The sequence below is a fragment of the Hylaeus anthracinus genome, unplaced genomic scaffold (genome assembly GCF_026225885.1).
Source record: "Hylaeus anthracinus isolate JK02 unplaced genomic scaffold, UHH_iyHylAnth1.0_haploid 12001, whole genome shotgun sequence".
Taxonomy (NCBI): Eukaryota; Metazoa; Arthropoda; class Insecta; order Hymenoptera; family Colletidae; genus Hylaeus; species Hylaeus anthracinus.
The window spans coordinates 7,722,921-7,733,759 of NW_026534348.1; positions in this window are offsets into that span (position 1 = coordinate 7,722,921).

Genomic DNA, 10,839 nt, shown 5'->3' on the forward strand with positions numbered 1-10,839 from the left:
AGATTAAAACGATAATTCGGTTAAATAGGATTGCTTCCAAAATTCGATAACAAAATACAAAATATATTCGCTCGAGTTATTACGTCGTAATGAATTATATTATTACGGAAGACGAGCTTACCGATATCTCATATCAAAATATTAACGCGTTCCTTGCTATGACTATCGCATACATGCGATATTCTATAAATAACTAATATTCTATAAATACGTAAAATGATTTATACTGAACATTACAGATAATTTGTACTGATAACAACGCAGACAAGAATTACTCGATGGAATAACGTGATTCAACGTAACTCTCAATTATGATGATACAACTAGCGAATAATATCAAATATATAACAATTTTGATTAATAAAAACTGCATATTCATTACTGCGCCTCAGGCTATCGTATTTTATTCAACGCAACGCAGATTTGAGCGACACACCTTGTATTAGGTACTTAGTTTCCGCAACATTAATCGGCGGAAACAATTGAGACTAAAAGAGCCTTCAAGATCCTTCGATAAAGTTGTTCATACCGTGTTATATATTTTGACACGCGATACTGTATTTACAAAAATACAGGATAAAATATAGAAGAAGAATGAACGTTAATGATTCTCGTGTAGGATTACCGAAAATCGCTTGGAAACATGAAAATCTTGAAATAAAATTGTCAAACCTGTACAGAGACGAAAAATGATTAGAATGATTATTTAGTGTACACGAAGACTCAAAATACACGACACGATCTGAAAGGAATTCCTCTCGAAATAAATACATGAAAAGTGGCCAATTTTGAAAGCACAAGGAAACGATCAATTTAAAACTATAAAGTTTCGATCTTATACGTCTGTTGTATTTATTTAAAAAATTCAATAAACATAGATCTCTTTACAAGAAAATGTTGATGTGATCAAATGTTGATACGTTTAAATTATCTCGGGTTTTTGGACAGTTTTCGTAATCTAATAGCAAGTGTACTTTTAAGTACTCACTCGTATTGAATAAATAAACTATATTAAGAAACCTACGATAAACCCGTTGTGACTGTACATTTATAATGCACATCTTCAACGAGAAATCAATTCGTGTCGATTAAATCGTAAATTATGCCGTACAAAATGTTTGTGTGCACGTTTGTATCGTTGGTAACTAAATATCTGGTTTCTACATTGGGAAGAATCGCGAGTGGAAAAGTGTATTGTAAAAATCGCTTTCTTTTCCTAACGTGTCTTTCTCAGCAACGAAGTGCACGCGAAATTACTGAACGATCGACACGATGCATTATGCAGATTTCTATACAGCCGCATTTCGCACAGTTTTCACCTGGAATAATTAAACTAGATAATGTAGAGTAATTCTGCACGTTAATTTTAGAGAAATCAATACTTCCATTCGAGAAGTGAAGGAAATTCCCCAAAAGAGGCTTTAGTATCTTAATTATCAGCAAACAAACGAACGCTACAGAATACATTCGACTCTTCAATGTTAATTGCGATTTTTTAAGATTGAAAATCTTTTGATTTAAATAACGATGGGGATTTCGCTGTGATATTAATTTTTCACGAATTATTTTCTCGATAAATTCAACGACTCGTAAAGCGTAAAGTGTAGATTGTAAAGTGTAAAATGCAAAAGTGTTAAGTGTAAAGTGAAATTAGATTTAGATTAGCAGGGACAACTGGTCCCTGCTAATTTCCCAGATCAAATATTTAATGCAGACGAAACCGGATTACTTTGAAAAAAAAAAGGCCCAGTCGGACGCTCATCGTCAAGTCCGAGAAAATTGCAAGCGATTTTAAGGCTGCAAACGATCGAATTACATTCCTTCTTTGTAGTAATGCATCCGGTGCAACAACGACAAAACCGCTTATTATAAATAAAGCTTCGCGCCCGCATGCGCTAAGAAATATAAATTTATCCGAACCTCCAGTACATTTCCAATAAAAAAAAGCATGGATCACATCAATGTTTTTACAACACGGTTCAACGATTGCTTCGTACCAGAAATTGAAAAAATATACGATAGAGATTCGATTATTCGCACTCATAGCTTCCTTAAAAAAAGAAAAACACTAGAAATACATTCTTTCTCTACTTTGCGAATAAGGATAGCTCCTTAAATGTCACTAAATCCGTTTCCAGTACCAGTTTCCTTATAAAAACTGATTGCCAACGCCAGATTTACACTTTTTTCTATGCTATTGCTCCTTTTGGTGCCAAAATACTCTTCCACGAATTCGCCTAACGCAAGATCGTTATTAACGCCGCTGAAAGCCGATTTCTTACATAATCCCAGAAACCGAGCGAAGAATTATCGCTTGGCAGGGATTTGTCTACGTCGCCGATACGCGGTCACCACTTTCTTGTTTGCAGTCGGTTAGATTTCCGACACCTTTTTCGAAGGAACCGAAAGAACTGTTCTTTGTTTGGCCGCACGCCAAGCTTGACCATCGATAATGGGGTCGCTATGATGCCTACATATTGATTGTTTATTGGTACGGGTTTGCGCAAGCTGGCATGTGCCAAGATTAACGGTGCAAATGAAATCTCGAGTAAAAGTATAAAAGAACACGAGCGAAAGGAACGGATTGCACGGAGCCAGAAAATTTATATTCGGACCGAAAAAACTATTCTCTCTTGTGAGAAGTTTGAGAGTTTTGTGGAAGGGGACAAGGTGCTCTGAAGCACCATTTAGCGGATTGCGACAAGAGGGGAAAAATGCTAACGTAAGCATAGAAGAGCTTCTAGAGGGTAGGTTCGATGTAAGAAATGTGGATTGGATAAGGAAATTAGTAAACGGGAAGGGTAAAGGTACAAACTACAATTAATAACATACGTTCAGAGGAGAGAAGCAAAGAGAGGGTGGGTAGTCGCGCGGTGTGACGAATGCAGAGATGGACAAAACCCTGGGCTTCTGAATCGATCATTTTTCATAAATCTGAAGTTTGCCGATATGTTCGTCTCGTTTCCTTCTTTGGGAAATCTTCAAAAGAGGAAACGAGACGAACTATCATAAATGTCGATGTTATTCGGGGTGGGATCTTCTTTCGTTCCTTTATTAGAGCATTTTTTTTAAATCTTTTTTGCACTGGAAATTTGATGTTTTCTAATTCCCACGAAGCAATAAATCGATGTGGTTACGTTACAAAATTCTACTGCAAATTGTTCGTCATAAGAACCGTGCGAATTGCTTCTATATTTCTACCAATTTTTCGTATTTTCTTGTCAATTTCGCAAATTATATAAACTAGTAATTGTTGTTTGTAACTATATTCCAGAGATTTCCGAGAATATGTAGAATATCATTGATTACAAAAAAAAAGGACGTTAAGAAACTACAATTTCACAGAAAAGTTTTTTTGGGAAATCGATCGATGTACGAATACATTCAACACCCACTGTAGCGATACTGCTTTGAAGCTTCGATATGTAAGCTGCGCCAATTAAACACCAGTTATTGGCGACCAATGATCCGTGATATGAGCATTGGCGATATAAATAGATGATAACCACAAGACGTACATCAGTAACAATGTGTCATCTGACTCTCGGATGAAAGTAGATGCAATGCTAGCGAATTATTGAAATGTTTATTCAAAAGGATTCCAGCTTGCACCTGGAAACTTCGAAATAGTTGAATTTTTCTCTGCCAACTGTACCATTTTCTATCACTGTTCGACAGACCGGCAGGCTGCATGGAATTTATTGTCTACGAACTATGACACGAACATTAGTGACATTTAAGGAGCTATCCTTATTCACAAAGTAGAGAAAGAATGTATTTCTAGTGTTTTTCTTTTTTTAAGGAATTTTATGAATTTGTATTACGATAAATGGTTACGTATGATGGATCAACGAACTTGTTTACCCGAATGCCATTTTATTATGGATAAAAGTACGTAAGACAACATTTAAGAAACCCAATTCGTTTGTTAACACGTTGGCTGTGCCAGACAAATATTCTTCAAAGTTTCTACTAAAACGATATATTACTTAAACTATTGGAGACTGCATAATTAAACATTTATCGTCGTATTTATTCTTGTAATTTCATCAAAATTCGTGAATTTTGTTTAAATTCATTTCCTTTGATGCTTGACATTCGGAGTTAATTTCGTTGGTTCTTCGGTGGAAAGCACCGTCACCCACGTGTGGGTTACATGGCGATCAACGTATTAAACGCTCCCTCACCAGTTCACTCGCAACGAAATTATCAACACCGTATAATTTGCCCATTTGAACCGAATAACCTCTGTAAAAACATTTTCTTGGTAGTTTCATCCCCTCGTTAATGTATCTCGCTATTTCAACTACGAAGACAGGAATATAAAACTCGGTTATTCGTCGTATCACTTTCAGCTCGTGCAATCGATCATTTTTCATTCCCACTCAAAAGTTTCGAACATTTGCAAATATAAACGGCGCAACAGTCACACTCCACGGTATCGCGATCCATTCCGATTACGACGAAACTACCCTGTATAAAAAGAAGAAGAAAAATTTAGATCTCGCTAAAGTAAATAATTGCGATAAACGGTTTCACGGAAGTGTTAGCCGGCGTGGATATGACTGGTTCACCCGAGACGGACGAGTCCCGGTGTCTCGCGACGGTTGTGCCAAGAAAAAAAAAAAAAAAAAGACTACGTCGATCCGTACATGGTCGTTCGTGCTCGAAATGCGCAGGTTGACGGTTAGGCTATGCCCGCACGGACGATCATGCCGATGGTATTCCCGAGCCGCGACGCTATGACGAATACGGCGTTCGTTTCCTGTACGCAAGGTTGTTTATCGCTAGGCGAAACGAACCCGCGCTCGCAGAACTCCCCAAGATCTTTTTTGGCGCGACGGTCAGGATCTCCGAGAATCGCGATACAACGTTCGTAATTAGTCGTTGCGCCGCTCTGCTGACCTCGGATGAAGTTCTCCGAGAAACGCGTCCTTGGAAACGCGTTCGGAAGCGAAATGTATTTATTCTTTGAATTCTTTCTTTCTTTCTTTCTTTTTTTTTCTTTTTTTTTTGCATTAACAGCCCAGATCACGAGCGACTGGCCATCCTAAGCGCTCGCCAGATGGGTACTTATCCTTAAAAAACATTAATTAAAAAATTAATCGAGTAATCGCAAAAATCCATCGCTATTCTTCAGATAGCGTATCTAAAAGTAGTAGTGTACAAATTTCGGAGCAATCCGACCGCACGTATACTTTCTTTTGGGATTATCTCGAAGCTACATTTATCGAAACGGTACAACGTGAATCTCGTAAACTATCGGTCCGATTGCTCTGAAATTTCTGCACGCTACTTTTAGATACATCGTCTGAAGAGTAGCAATGGATTTTTGCGATTACTTGATTAGTCTTTTTTTTTTTTTTCATTGACGATTTTTCTCGTGAAATTTCGGTGAAAGATACAAAAAAAAAAAAAAAAATTCTTCGACTCGTCATAATTTTCTAAATGGTAAACAAAAAAAATCCAATTGCTACTCTCTTGCGACAAACTCCACAAACAATCTGATATTTCTTTTTTTCTTTTTCACGTGCAACCTAAGGAATACAATGATGGTACAGCCCACGCGCGTTTCGTGCCGAAGGCCTTCACAAAAATTTTTTCGAACCGCCGCCACTTTTTTTTTTTTTTTTTTATTATCTCAAAAAATTTTTCGTGTGTTCATTAAACCGTTCTTTAGTACGCGTCCTTAACTCTTTGGGGCACGGTGGGATTAAAAGTATCCCAGATACTTTTTCACGGACCATAATCCATGGTGGGACATTTTTAATCCCACCACGAAATTTTGCGATAGCTCCATGTGTATAGATTTTATATTTCGTCTTATTTACTGCATTTGTTATTCTAGATTTGATATTTCTTTTACGTTATGCGATTCGCTTTTGCTCGTTTTGATAACTCGATAAGATGAAATTAACTCGAACATGTTCTTCATTTATTTTGCTTTTCCTTGTAGCGGGCAAATTTTATTTTGTCCGGAACCCGGTGAAAGTATAACGCGTCATTGATGTAAACAGAAGATTTCAACGAGACTCGAGCATGGCCGTTGCCCGCAATAATGTACTTACGTGCACCTTCTCCGCATATACAGATATCATTCATTACAAGTGCTAATTAGAATGTGGTACACGAACGCAACCTGCTTGTAACGAGCCCCGGACACGAGGGAAGTGATATCTTTTCGTTGATCGAACACGATGCACTCTTATCCAGTTGAATTAGTCGATCTTTAACGACAACAGAATGCGGAAAGAAGATCGTTCGTACTATTCTGATGAATTTACAATTAACGTCGCTAATTGTAGTGCGGAATGACATGCAAATCTAGATTGGTACTTAATGAATTTCTTCAAAGATACCTACGAAAGAAATATATGAATTTCTATATCCAGAGTATACAAGTAAACGTTTTAATATGTTTATTTTAATTAATTCAAAGTTAGGCGGTTTTTTGTATAGATTTTTATTGAATTTTTCACTCACTGAATATACGAGAGTACTAAAAAGAAACCCCGGGATAAAACTCAATTAAATTCAATGTTTTTAAAATACCAGTGCTGATAAGCAAATTATATTTATCACACTGTATAATGCAAATAATGCGATGGAAAATAGAAAATCGTACAAATTAAAGTAACATATTTGTAGATTTCTTTCAAATTAAGATATAGAGATTGGGGCATTTATTAAATTAGATGTGTTCCTGAAATGATCTGGCATATGCTCTGTAGATTGGTCTAGATTAGATTAGGAATTCAGTGTCAATCACTTTTCAGTATTAGCAGTATGTATCTATTTCGAAAATGGGTCAAAATCCAAATTTGCGTACAACTTGATAATTTTATACAAAAATTCACATTAACCAGATCAAAAGAAGTTAAATGCTAGATGATCAGATTTTCTCCAAAGTATCTGGGTAAGATATGAAAGTTAACGAGGCTTAATAAAGATTAATGTCTGATCCGACCATTAACAATTTTAAAAAGAAAGATTACTTCTATTAATGTTCTGTGATCCACCTATGTTGACGTGTTAAGCTTATTTAATATCAAAGTATGGTCAAGATCTAAATAGAACATACTATTTATGTTGGACTTTCTCCAATGTTACTTTATACTTAAAAAATGTAAAAATCTATGTAAAATTTACACTTAGAAATTTACACTTTCAGATAACTAAACATTTTGTCAAGTCTAGCGTTCTTAAAATATTGCTTGCAATACTACGGCAATGCATAATTCTCAATGTACCACTGATTAATTTAAATCTGTCAAATAAACTTTCAAATTATGAAAGAAACTGTCATTTGTATTCTATAACAAATAATTTAGGTAATATAACGGAATAATCTACCATATTGAGTGCTTTCCTATGAATATTTAGCCTCCCAATGTTTCCCCTGTTAAGCTACAATATAACAACCGGTACTCAGGCATTCGACAGCTGACAACGAGATTTAACCAGCACGCAATATGTTAGGCTTTAAGTGTAGTTCAATAATTGAAACAAGCATGGAATAAGGTATGGAACACCTCAAGAAGAATAAAAACGCACAACATCACCAAAGACTTCTAAGAAATAATGCCCAGCAAAAATATCAAGAGGAAAGACAGAATAATCTTAGCCAGACTCAGAACTGGTCGCTCCAAACTCACTCGTGAGTATCGCATCACAAAAACAGAACCTCAAATGTGCACTATTCGCAGAAAAAATATCACGACCTACCATTTGCTATTTGAATGCAACAACCATACCAACAAGATACCAACAAGATACCATACCCAAAGATAAAAGTATAAAATATCACCAAGAGAGCCCTATCATCTCAAGATCATGTCGAAAATACCCTTAAGTTTTTCAAAGAAAACAGGTGACAGGACCTAGCTGTCGCCAATGACCCTAAGGTCGACGCGACGTTAAATTCGAATTAAAAAAAAAAAATAATTGAAACGGTACAATTGAAAAAGTAGGTTGAAATATTTTCCAAAGTTTGCTGGGTTGTGTAGCAAGGTGAAATAAGAAGAGGAATAAATAAGGCATACCTGGCGAGAATCGTAGGCATCGGAGAAGTGTTCGGATTCGGCTGCGGCGTGCTGTTGCTCGCCGGCAGTGCCCTTACGTCGATCGTCACCCACGTTACGATCCATTGCGTCGAAAACATGGACGACCGTGTCGGACACACCGTTGCACGTCCGATCCTCCGTCCCCGGGGCAGGTTCCTCGGTTTTGCCCTTGACAAAAAGGCGCGAGATCGCACTCCACATTCAACAAAATCACAGCATCCGCAACGGTGGTAGCGACGATCCGTTCGAACGGGTCCTTGTTCTCGTCATAGCCGGCGAGACGAATTGTTCGTTCAAAGAATTTCACGTTTCGCCACGTTTGCGCGGATATCTTTTATGTCACGGTGTCATCGGGCACGAATGCAAACCGATGCAAACCGACGCAAACCTGCACCTCGATTGACAACGCGAAGGTTAGGCGTACGTACACCACTAAATTCTCTCCTCGAAGTAAGGTTAGAGTATGGTCTCTCGTACGATCGCGATCGCTCGCGAGTGGATTTATTTACATTCGAACGACGCCGTTTGCGACTTCGAGTACGTTTGGCACTCTCACGCGCGCGCAAAAAAAAACTTGGAACGAGAACATTCACATAAACAGCGGCAACGAGGTAATTTAAACGATCACAGGCTATACTGCATCGGCCGTACCGGAACACACGATGTTTTGAACGAACGATGTTCCATCGGCAAGCAGCGCCGAGCGTTGGTAAAATTCGCACGAAATAATACCGGTTAGTCACGGATTAAACGTAGAGAAGGATCGGCAACGAGAACTAAGGACACTCCGGAGCCCGGGCCCGTGTTTGTCGAGGACTTTGCTATTTTTGTCGGCGACTCTCCTCGCGTGAGCGTTCCACACTCCGCGGGCAATGTGCGAGCTTCTCTATCGATTTTGCGCGAAACAGCGGACAAAACCAAGTAAGGTAATAAATTCAGAGTCGGAAAAGTGGGTCTCCTGGGTAGATTCTGGGACGCGTTCCGAATCAGCTTCTTCGAGAGCCTGTGTATTCGGTGGTCGATTCTTCTCGATGGATGTCGCGAAAATGTTATTGGCACCTGCGAAAGGGGCGTACCTTACGCGATTCTGCTTTGTTCGGACAGAGAACGAAGTCTATTCTTTCTCGAGTCGTGGATTCACAGCGAGTTTGTTACACGATCCCGTGGCAATTCTCTTGTATAATTATCCTATGGTACAGATATTCAAGCTCTCGTTGACAGCGGCACGAAACCACACGAGAAGAATACGGTCGTACACAGCACAGACTTCGCACTAGCACCATCGACGATTCGTCGACTTCGCGCAATTGTTGTCGCCTATTGGCCACGCGAAATGTCCAAAAATTCACGATTCTGCGTATTAATGCGCGAGAATTTTCAGGTAAGAAGTATTGTCAGCACGAAAAATCATCGTTTCGCACTAACATCAAGTCCACGGCACGTTCGTTCGCCGTCCATCGTGAAAACGATCATCGATTCGAAGCGAGATTATCGTTCGACGATACATCGAAATGGCGTTCGAGAGTAGTCGCCATGTTTTTCCCGGTCGAGTCGATATCACAGAGTACGTAGTTTACACAGAGGCAAAACTCTCGTTGAAATTTTTTACGTTTCAGGCAGGGCCGGCGCAAGGCAGGTTCAGCGCGTTCGCTAGAACCCGACCCCGCGTTTTGAGAGGCCCCCCGATCTACGAAAATTTTGATTAACTTTTTACGGAATGATGAAATCATTAACAGATGCAAGACATTTTTTTATTAGCGGTGATTCAGTTTAAAAGAGTGACAAAAATCATCAAAGTAATATTATTTAATATTCATCTTATAAACAATGTATAATGTGTAACAGTCAGTGATGAACATTCGTGGAATTTTTCCTGATCATGCGCATTGGAGCGAGCGTTGCAGTCCTCACTGCTGTATACACTTACTTAAAATTTAGGGTACCATTGGATCCCAGTAAGGAACAAAATATAAATGTCCTCTTCTTTTCCTCGATGATTCCTGACATGAACGGCTGCGGTTCATTATCCATTTTTTTTTTTAATTTTACACTCTACACTCCTCTTACACCTAATATTACACTCACGAACACTAACACTCTTGTACTTAATTTGTCCGTTCAAAACGCGGGAAAATTGCACAGGCCCCTTAAATACACCTCCTCTGGCGATTCGGATACATGTATGGTAGCAGACGATATGTAGCTGTGACGTCAGCGTACGCATGCGCAGAAAGGAATTCCTCGAAGGAAAAATCCCACGAATGTCCATAACTGGTAACAGCATTCGTAAATAAATAATTCCTCGTTGAAAAATTTAAATGTAGGATTTTAATGAAATTCAAGCCCCGCAAAATGTTTGAACTCGGCCTCGCAAAAGGTCATTTCGGCCCTGGTTTGAGGGTTCCTGTCTTTCACTAAAAACTTATAGACATATAAAAATACAGAGTGTCCCAAAAATGTTGTAACACCTTGAAAGGGGTGGTTCGGGAGGTGATTTGAAACAACTTTTTCCTTAGCGAAAATATTGTCGAGGCTTCGTTATGGAGATATTAAGAGAAAACCCCGACCAATCAGAGCGCGCGTATACCGTTGGAGCGATCACGGTAGCGAAGACTACGCGTCATACGCTACCGCGAGCGCTCCACCGGCATACTCGCGCTGTGATTGGTCAATGTTTTCCGTTAACATCTTCCCAACGAAGTCTCGGACAACATTTTCGATAAGGAAAAAGTTGTTTCAAATCACCTCCCGAACCACCTCTTTCAATGTGTTACAA